Raw genomic sequence first — 10,887 nt, forward strand, 5'->3', positions numbered from 1 at the left:
TTCTTTTACACTTCGGTGATTTATTTGTTGAAAGAACCATGTCACTGATTGTATGTCGCAGCAAGAAGTCAACAACAGGATTATATCACAGGTGGCGTGGCAAAATGTACGGACAGGTGCATTTGATGATTGGCTTCACAGTCGGGTATACAAGGGTTGTTGCGTTCTGTATTAGTGGAAAACAACTGCTGCACGTCTCCAAAAGTTATTGCCGCTTCCTCTGGAGATGGTCCGTCAACTCGACAATGCTGTTTGTCATGGAGTGGTAGCTTTACGAAATTACGGCATGAAACAGCGTGCTATTGCTCGGCAGTATGGCATCGCTCAAGGTCAGGTGTCAAAGATCCTGAAACGAAATGCTCAGAGCGGTGTCCCTACTCCAATACCGAGGCCAGGACGTCCCCACAGAACCACAAGGAGGGATGATCGCCAGCTGCACCGGTTAGTCCGCAATGGCTGTACCAAGTCAGCTAATCGGCTTGGGGCTGAGTGGCAGCAACTGACAAATGTGCCTGTATCCAGAAGGCTAGTCAACCAACGACTGGTTCAAGCAGGCTATCATGCCAGGCATCCCCTGAGAAAGCCACGACTGACCAGACAACACCGCCAGTGCCGATTGCAGTGGGCCAGAGAGCACCGTCAATGGCAGCCAGGACACTGGAATCACGTGATCTTCAGTGGGCGAGTCTAGATTTCTGGTCTATCGTCAAGATGGCCACGTCCGAGCGCGCAGACAAGTGCATGAAGCCTTCAACAAAGATTGTATAGTGCCAAGATTCCACGCTGGAGGTGGTGGGGTGACCGTTTGGGCTGCTTTTCATGCAGGGGCAAAACTGACCTAGTTGTTCTGAATGGAAACCTGAACCAGTTCAAGTACAGGGCCATTCTGGAAGAAACATTGCTTCCATCGTGCAGCCTTTCGAGGAAACTTTGTCTTCCAAGATGACAATGCACAGCCTCATCGTGCTCGCATGATCCAACACTTTCTTGCTGACCGTGGTGTAGAGCATATGGAGTGGCCTGCCATGTCCCCGGATATGTATCCGATAGAGAACTTGTGGGCAGAATTAACGCGTCAAATCGACCACTTGGACCAGCAGCCGACCTCTGTGCGTGAATTGCAGCAGGCTATTGTCACTGCATGGCAAGCGATTCCTGTCCAAACCTTGGCAAATCTCGTGAACAGCATGCCTCAACGTGTACGTGCTCTCCTGAATGCTCGTGGGGGTTACACGAAGTACTGAACTGTAATTTTACTGTCCGTAATCCCAGTCATAATTTAACTTTTGTTTTTGTTAAAAATTTTTTTGGCTGATGTGCAAAATAAAGAGATACTTCTGGAAAACGCGCATAAGTTTAACACAGTACTGTCCGTCAATTGAGTTCGATATCAGTTTACATCACTTTCAAGGATCAATTTATTTGTTTCGAAATGTCAAATGTGGTTTTTGTTTCTTTTAAAGGTCACATTAACAAAATCTAGAATAATTTCAACATAATTCCAATGAACTTTTGGTTCTAAGTCATCTTGAAAAGTACGTTCACCCCCCAAAAAAAAAATTCCATATTAAATGCCAAGTCTGTATATATATGTATATATATATACATATATTTGTATAAGTATATACTATATATATATATATATATATATATATATATATATATATATATATATATATATATATATATATATATTGCCCTGTCACCAGTGGTTAAGACCGCTGGATGATGGATAACCGAAACAGTTTTACTCCGAAGGCGGCTGCCCAAAAAATGGCGGTATTTTGGTCGTGTGCGGAATGAAGGAAACGCCCATCGCGCCTCCAGCTCCTCCGAAGAGCACCACAGCCAAAACCTCTTTATAAATTCTGCCGACGCAACCAACCAAAGCTCCACTAGCCCTCCAAATGCGCACACTTAACTCAGTACCAAAATGGCCAGCTTCTTGTCAGACCAAGCAGAAGAAGCACACTCCTCTTCCTCCCGAGCGAGAACCAACCGCATCCCACGGGGCGTGGCCTGCCGGCCTTCTTTGCCGCCCACTGATCCTTCGCCTCTACTGGGCGGGGCCTTTTGCCTACAGTGTTCATGTGGGCAGGGCTTATGGTCTGGGAACCTGCCTGGCACGCAGTGGACGGTTGTTGTGGTTTAATGGAGATTTTCATGGCCGGCCTTGTCAGCAAAACGTAAAGGGGAAATCACAGAGGGGTTATCACGTACTGGGGAAAACTAACCTTAACCCCTAACTAATTATCACTACTTCACCCTCGTGTGAAGACACATGAACAATCTTCAGCTACAGTCTCCCTACTAAAGTACATCGAGATTTCTCCTACACGTCCACAGTCCATGCTATAATTATACATTCCTACCTTTACTATGAGATTCCTTCATCTACCCCCATAAATGTAACAATATATATATATATATATATATATATATATATATATATATATATATATATATATATATATATATATATATATATATATATAATTATATATATATATATACACATAGACAGGGGTGAAAATATAACTTCCTTAGCTGAAAACATAACCTTAAGTGGCATTAGTAATGAATGGCATGAAATTGAATGTCGTTATCTTACAAAATTCAAACAACTAATATCGAGGATACAAATTGCCATGCAAGTATGTAAACCATGAAGCTTCGGTATAGGCCAGTAAGGGGTTAATTGCAAGGAGTGGACTTTTATCAATTCAAAAGCAAAGAAAATCACCTTTGGAAGGAAAGTTGATGTTGCCCAAAGGAAACAGATCTTTGCTATATAAGACGCATGATGTCTGCATGAAGTCATTATAGCCACAGACAACTCTGCGCCGAGAGTTACATGCCTGTAAGTATAGAACAATTAATGGTCACGATGAATTCCACAAAAATTGCAAACTAAATAACATTCCATCTCATTTTCATTACTGATATGCATTCCATTTAGTTGAAATTAGACAATTGCAGCATGAGGCAGGCTGAAGCCGCCACCTTATCTACCAATTTTGAAAAATTTGAATCGCCCGGGTTTTCGCACCCAGCTATAAACTGTCAGTGTTTCACACGCAGGGTGATTCATCGATGTGTGTGCCATCCTTGGATGGACGTTAAACAGGTGTCCCATCTGCTAGCATTAGTTGGCAGACGTTAAAGATCCCAAAGACTCCTTCATGAAGAGTCGGCAAGCTATCGCTGGCACCATGGCCAAATTCCAAACGCATGCCCTAACCAGCAGAGGGCATTGCATCAGCATCATGGCCATGCCCCCACCAATGATGCTACCCCAGCAGTCTTCTTCTGCATACAAATGAAGAAGAAGAAGATCTGGATTTCATGATTTTTACTCTGAGCTTTTCGCAATATTTAGTGACTAAACCAGGTTGATATGTATATGGTGTGACAGTATTGGAAATTGTCTTCTCTTACCATGAAACCAGATGGAATGTTCATCAGCAGGGAACCCATACCGCCAGTCTTGTCTGCATATAATGAATAAACGCAAGTTAAATGGTGGACCATCTGTTTTAATGTCAATATTTTAAAGGATAGCTGAGACTACATGAATGTAGGTTTGCTTACATGAGAAGCTGCAGTAGTTGTGCAGCCAAATATTAATACTAAGGTCAACAATTCTTTGAACATGAGAGTTCCTAGAACACCTTACCCCACGCATTCTTCAGGAAAAGGATATAGGAAAGGTCGTTTAATCTCATGTTTCGCGTTTCCGAGCACGATCGACTGTATATTTCCTCTGAGCTGACATTTTGTTTCCATCTCGATATTCCCCAACGCTGAGAGCGAGCAGCAAATTTGATTGGTCGAGCTGGTGTAACATGGTGTAATATTTGGTCCAAGTACTGCTAAATGAAAGGTTTTTGAAAGCACCCAAAAGGCGATTTGTCTTCTACAGTATTCATGGATATAATTAAATTGAAAGAAAATAAAGGTTTGAAAGGCTGAAGAAAAAAAAACTTTTTTCAGAAGTTTATCACCATTGATGCAGCATATTTTACACCACGTAATTTATCTTGCGCTCGTGAAGTGAAAATCGAGGTTAAGCGATTGGGTGCGTATGTACATCATCGTACGTGTCCGCATTTTGAAAATGCATTTTCTCGGCAACAGTTGGTCCTATTGATACAAAATTTTCATCATATTTTGCGTCTACTCAGTGATAATTATGACGTCAGAGATCAGGTGCCATCTTGGTACGGGCGCCATCTTGGAGAAACCGAAAAACTTTGGACCTCTACTGTATCTTAGACGCCCCCAGTAGACCCCTCAGGGCCCGATTTTTTTTTATGCCGTGAACAAACTTTAGTACACCATGGGTGGTGAAGATTGTGGTAAATTTTCATTGGAATGGTGCGTGTAGTTTTTGAGAAGAAAGCAAATACCTATTATGGGGTGCAATCCCCCATACACCCCGAAAGGGCCTGGTTTTTTTATAATGGCATGAACAAACTTTGGTACATCATGAGTGGTGAAGGTTGTGGTCAATTTTCATCAGAATCGTGTGTAGTTTCCGAGAAGAAAGCAAATACCTATTTTGGTGGGTCAAACCTGGACCCACGTTGACCCCCCCATAGGCCCTCCTTAGACTTTGATTTTCTTAGTGCCATGAACGAACTTTGGTACTTCACTTGTGGTGAAGGTTTCGGTGAAGTTTCATCGAAATTGTGTGTGTAGTTTCAGAGAACAAAGGAAATACCTATTTTGGGGGGGTCAAACATGGATCCACTTTGACCCCCGGTAAACACCCTTAGACTTAAATTTTCTTAGTTGCTGTGAATAACGTTTGGTACATCAAGGGTGATGAAGGTTGTGGTCAAGATTCATCGAAATAATATTTGTAGTTTCAGAGAAGAAAGCATATACCTATTATTATTATTTTTTGGGGGGGGGGGGGGGGGTCAAACCTGGACCCACGTTGCCCCCCCATAGAGCCCCATAGATTTTGAATTTCTTAGTGCCGTGAACAAACTTTGGTACATCACTGGTGATGAAGGCTGTGGTAAAGTTTCATCGAAAAAGTATTAGTAGTTTCAGAGGAAAAAGCAAATTTCCTTTGGGGGGGGGGGGGTCAAACCTGGACCCACTTTGACCCCCGGTAGACCCCCTTAGACTTAAATTTTCTTAGTTGCTGTGAATAACGTTTGGTAAATCACAGGTGATGAAGGTTGTGGTCAAGATTCATCGAAATAGTATTTGTAGTTTCAGAGAAAAATAAAATTCCTATTTTGGGGGGTCAAACCTGGATCCACTTTGACCCCCAGTAAACCCCCTTATACCCCGATTATTTTAATGCCGTAAACAAACTTTAATCACAATATACCAAATATAATTTCTGCAAAGTTTGGTGACAATCCCATCAGCGGTTTCGGAGTAGAAGTTGCAAGTTTTTACGGACTGACTGGCTGACGGACGGACTGACTGGCTGACTGGCTGACTGACGGACGGACGGACGACACGCCATTGCATAACCTCCCCGGAACCTCGTTTTAGGTGAGCTAACTAGAGATGCAAAATGCTATTAATGTCTTCTATAAAAATAATGGCCACACTAGTTGACTCTGTGGGATTTAAAATATCAGTGTATTGTCTTAATTTATTTAAAATATGACGTGGTTAATGTACACCTGCTATGTTTTGGCGATGACAGGATGTTTTGTCTCTCTGTTTTTTGAGGAAGTCACGAGAACGTCAAATGCCAACGACTATTTTTGCATTTCGGTTATCCCCATCTGAATCTAGTGAACTGTAGTCATCTTCAACTTGAAGAAACTTTATGGAAAAGGACAAAATTTCCCGAACAGAGAAACCTGGATTAATGTCGATCTACAACAATCCAGATGCAAGAGGTTATCAGATATGATGGATTCGGAACAGAATCATTGACCGTACACTAATTTTTTTTAATGCAAGGAGGTAACTGTGCAAGAAGGTAACTAATTGACAAATCCTTACTCAATCACATTTTTCAACGATCTAAACTCCATAACCAACGGAAAATACTCCATCGCCGTGCCGCCATATTGGAGGTGTGCCGCCAGTGGCAAAGTGACATGAATGACCAAAAACAAATTCCTCAGAAATTTGGATCGGTCGGGTAACCAGAAACTTATTTTGAGGAAAGTTGAGATACAGCACAACCAAAATCATGTGAATTCATAAGTAGACTGAAGTTATGAATATTTCTCTTCATGGAGAGGTTTTAAGGTTTTAAGCTTGAGAGTGTTGAAGACCAATGTGATGTAGGCCTTAAAGCCAGTATCTCCAACCATGAAGATTAACACATACAGTACATGTAATCACCTGAGTGATTTCCTCATATCATGTAGAAGCAACTTGAACTAGCCGACACAAAATCAATTAGCAAATTGAGTGTTTGGTAGACATCAAAACAATGGAACATGATTAATGTCAACAACCTGAACTTGAAGTGATGATGTCGGTGGGACTCTGGCTGATATTACAAAGATAGAGAGTCTGCCGTGCCGACGAAGGGAACTGAAGCAATGGGGAACTTGCCACCAACCTGTGGAAACAAACAATGGCAGATGCGGAAGTGTTGATGGAACCGCTATGGGGGGGTAATAGCAGTAAGGTAGACTAGTTATTTCATGAATAAACATCTAGCATAAGTGTTTGCTTTCTGTGTAGAATGGAACGGCATGTGTCGAAGAGAATTTTAGCAGTGCATTAAAGGTGCCTTCCCCCCCCCCCCCCCCCTCGCCCTTCTGTGAGTATCCAAAACTCCAACCATCCTTCCCTACTAATGTCCTAAATCATTACCCCTTTGTAATCTGTCTGTATGTTTGCTTTGCAAATGGTTAAATCACTATTATGAAACCAGCGAACCCCTCCTGTTAGCACAGCAACTCGGCAACCGTGCAAGAAGGTAAGGGACAACACCAGGGATTTGAAGCATCGATGAGGAATGAAAGCAAGGAGAAGTGGATCAAACAGTACTACTACCTGGCGAGGCACAGTCGCGCGCAGTTATATGAGCAATGCGCAGGAAGGTGGGAGATTAAGCAGGAGAAATGGCAGTTGGAGCACTACCCACAGTGCAGTAGCCTAGTGGAAGCTGTGAGCAGTGGGAGCGTTTCTAAGCTGCGAACAGTATGCAGGGATTAGGCAGAGGTTTGGGCAGTATGCAACGCAACAGCAGTATGCATCTCAACAGTGATGAACAGAACTCTAGAGCTGCGACTTAGATTTATTAAAGCACTTGTTTGCATTGGTGTGGGTGACAAAACTACAGCGACGGACCCGAGTGCCAAGAACAGCTGGCAGGAGCCTACGGAATCCGGACGAGCCCCCAGCCTGTCTTTCCAGAACCACTGCAACCATTGCAACATCATCCGTAAGTATCACACTGGAAAGGTTTTTCTGTCTCGTAACCTCCTCCCTGTCTTAGTGCGTGGGTGCAAGTGGGACTAAGATATTGCATAAGCTGTTGAGGTTATCATGGGCATGAGGCTACATGGTTGTGAATAGAGAATTGTCATCATGTATAACTAGCAGTGTACCTGCCCTACGGGCGACCCTATGGGTGATCTTGTTCCAAGCGTGCAACACATTTTGCTGTCATCGGATATTTTCTGCTGACACAACTGCTTTGACGTTGGATTTCTTGCTGATTTCCTTTGGTAATATTTATCTTGCTGATTTCTGTTCAACTTAGGTGTCCTTGGTTTTTGAGGCATCTCAATTTTCCAGAATTTTTACACATGACAACCCCACACCCCCCTCTTCTCCCCCCCCCTCTTTCCCCCACTCCCCTTCACCATTCCCTCACAATCCCCTATCAACCGTCACACAAGCTAACAATACCCACGACCGCCCAACTTTCCCCCCCCCCCCCCCCCCCCAACTTCATAATCTCCAAACAGTGTCGGAATCCGAACTCGCAATGCACTTTCTTTATGTACTGTTGCCGGCAGCATCACGGCGATTTCGCAATGAGACGTCACTGGAAAACTTGAAAATCGACAGTCTAGGGGCACTTTGTGATTGGCAAATAAAAAAAGAATTCGCTTCAAATTAGGCCGTGATTAACGATAGCCAATGGTTTTTCAGAAAAAAAACAATTGCGTTTAGGTTCCCTTATAAGGGTATTTTGGGTCTTCAGGGTATTTTGGGTCTTTTCAGTCTTCGTTATCTTTTCGGTCTTTTGGTCTTCAGGATCTTTAAGGGTATTTGGGGGTATTTTGGGTCTTTGGGGTCCATTGGGTCTTTTGGGTATTTAAAGCTCTTCGGGGTCTTTTTGTCTTTTGGGTCTTCAAGGATCTTTGGGGTATTTTGGGTCTTCGTGTCTTTTCGGTCTTCGGTCTTTTTGGTCTTCGGGGTCTTTTCGGCATTTGGGGTATTTTAGGTGTTTTGGGTCTACAGGGTCTTTGGAGTATTTTGGGTGTTCGGGGTCTTTTGGGTCCTCTGGGTCTTTTGGGTCCTCTGGGTCTTTTGGGTCCTATGGGTCTTCGGGGTCTTTTTGGTGTTCAACTTTTTTTGAGTCTTCTGTGTATTTGGGGTCTTTTTGGTGTTAAGGTTTTCTTGGGGGAGAGGGGGGATCTTTGGGGTTTTTGGGGTTTTCAGGATATTTTGTGTCTTTGGGGTTTTTTCAATATTTTGGGTCTTTGGGGTCTTTGTGGTCTTTTCGTGTGTTTGGGTATTTTGGGTCTTCGGGGTCTTTTTAGTCTTTGGGATATTTTGGGTCTTGGGGGTCTTTTGCGTATTTTGGGTCTTTGGGGTCCATTGGATCTTTGGGGTTCATTGGGTCTTCTCGGTCGTTCGGGTATTTAGGGTCCTTGGGATCTTTTGGGTCCTAAGGGTCTTTTTGGTCCTCGGGGGAATGGGGGTTGGGGTCTTTTGTGTCCTCTGTGTATTTTAGGTTAAGTATTTCAGGTTACAATAGTGGGTGGCGTCCTCAGCTGTCCAGCCAATGGGTGAAGAGCGGACATACATACAAGCGCTTGCTCCATTATATATAGACTAGATCACTAGAATATAAGACTAAGACCCATCGCTTCGCTGACGGGAACACCAATTTTTTTTTTTTGTGTTGCAAGTAGACTGCAGAGCGGCCCGACCTGCTTGTGATGTTTTAATAGGCGGTGTATATTCGGAAATAGTATTTGATCAGGCGATATTAAAATGGGAATGTTGAAAGAAAATCTATTAAATATAGCAAGCGTTTGCTGAATCTAATCGACATGAGAAACGGGATTGAAAGAGGCTCGGCATTATTATATGTGAAGAACATGATGAAGGAGGAAGAGTTTTTTGGGGGGGTTTTAATGAAAATGAGGATGATTTGTACGATTTGGATTCGTGGAGAATCGTGGGGATTTGGAATCAACGTGGTGGATAAAACATCTTTGCAGGTTAACAAAAAAGGATTCCTAGGAAATCCTGCTCTCCTTGAAGGGATAACCAACATTACGTGTTGGCATTTGCAGTTTTGACACGTGTCCATGCACCCCCCCAAAAAACCTTATTTTTTTCGGATCTTTTTTTTTGGATCACAAACATTCCCGGGAGTTACCCGAATCCCCACCATAGTTGGATTTATTGAAATCCGTTAATCCGTTCTCAAGTTCTAACATGACAAACAGACAGACAGACAGACACGGCTCCTTTTATAGTACTAGCAATGGTACCCGCCCTATGGGCGGGGCTTCAATTGGGAAGCCGAAATGAAAAGGCAAAATATCAGAAATTGAAGGCTTTTTTATCTATATAATAATACCGTAAGGACTCGACTTTGTTATCCCTTTTACGCCGCACCCAGTGACCCGATGCCCACGGCACTAATGCATTTTCCATCTACGAACCGCGCTCTTTGTTTATCACGTACAGCCATACTCGAAAAATCTGAATTCGCCGTCTTTGGGACCCAAAAGCATCCGATTATCGGCCGATGCGACGCCATCTTACGACACCATCGTATTGCCGTCTGCTGGGCGAAGGCGATGCGAGCCGTCCGCTGATTCGACAGTCGAGTGGTGTGATGGGTGGTGTGAACCAAATGGTCTTTTTATTCCCTTGAACATTTTAAATTAGGATATATAAGGAAACGTCTTTATCGTCATTTTAATAAAGTTAAATGGAGTGATGTTGCGATACTCGGGGTGCGTTGCATAAATCCTCGTAACTCAGAGAGGTGTAGCAGGTGGCGAGACGTAAGGAAGCTTTTTTATTCCCTTGAACATTTGAAATTAGGATATATAAGGAAACGTCTTTATCGTCATTTTAATAAAGTTAAATGGAGTGACGTTGCGATACTCGGGGTGCGTTGCATAAATCCTCGTAACTCAGAGAGGTGTAGCAGGTGGCGAGACGTAAGGAAGCTTAAAGATAACGAGCTGAAAACAGACGAACGATATCCCTTCCGTGGATGTTCCACGGGTTTCACGTCTTTATCGTCATTTTAATAAAGTTAAATGGAGTGACGTTGCGATCAGTGAGTTGTATACGAAGAGATAAAAGGATGGCATTGACTTCGAGACGGTACGTGATAGTTGGCTGCGGCTGGCTGATGCCACGTTTTTTTTTTCTAAGTGCCATGGATGCTGATGGACATAATAAAGGTATCGGCTGATCTCTCATCGTAATATTACCCGATGGAAATGAACTGTTTCTTTGTTTGTCATTTCCTGTGCAATAATGTCAAATTGATAAGTCAGACATCCTTTTCTATGGACAGCTGCTCTCCTTTTCGATGGCATCGTCTATTGATATACATGTTCTTCTTTCATATAATTTTACACATTCACAATCAGTATTTCAACTCTTGCAGACATTGGAAAGGAAGTTGACTCACAGGCCAACTCTCTGGCTCAATCACAGGCCGATGCACAGGCGATGTAATTG

The 10,887-nt window shown here is 43.0% G+C and overlaps 1 long non-coding RNA gene across 1 annotated transcript; it reads right to left on the minus strand.

Annotated features, from left to right (window-relative positions):
• Positions 1-2,743: 2,743 nt before the first annotated feature.
• LOC144889469 (uncharacterized) lies at positions 2,744-6,551 on the minus strand. Its single transcript, XR_013621758.1, has 3 exons — positions 6,444-6,551; positions 3,439-3,491; positions 2,744-2,858 (listed from the first exon to the last, which is right to left on the minus strand). It is a non-coding gene; the product is annotated as an uncharacterized LOC144889469 (long non-coding RNA).
• Between the last annotated feature and the right edge of the window lie 4,336 nt (positions 6,552-10,887).

Source organism: Myxine glutinosa, unplaced genomic scaffold (genome assembly GCF_964187855.1).
Source record: "Myxine glutinosa unplaced genomic scaffold, kmMyxGlut1.1 SCAFFOLD_4103, whole genome shotgun sequence".
Taxonomy (NCBI): Eukaryota; Metazoa; Chordata; class Myxini; order Myxiniformes; family Myxinidae; genus Myxine; species Myxine glutinosa.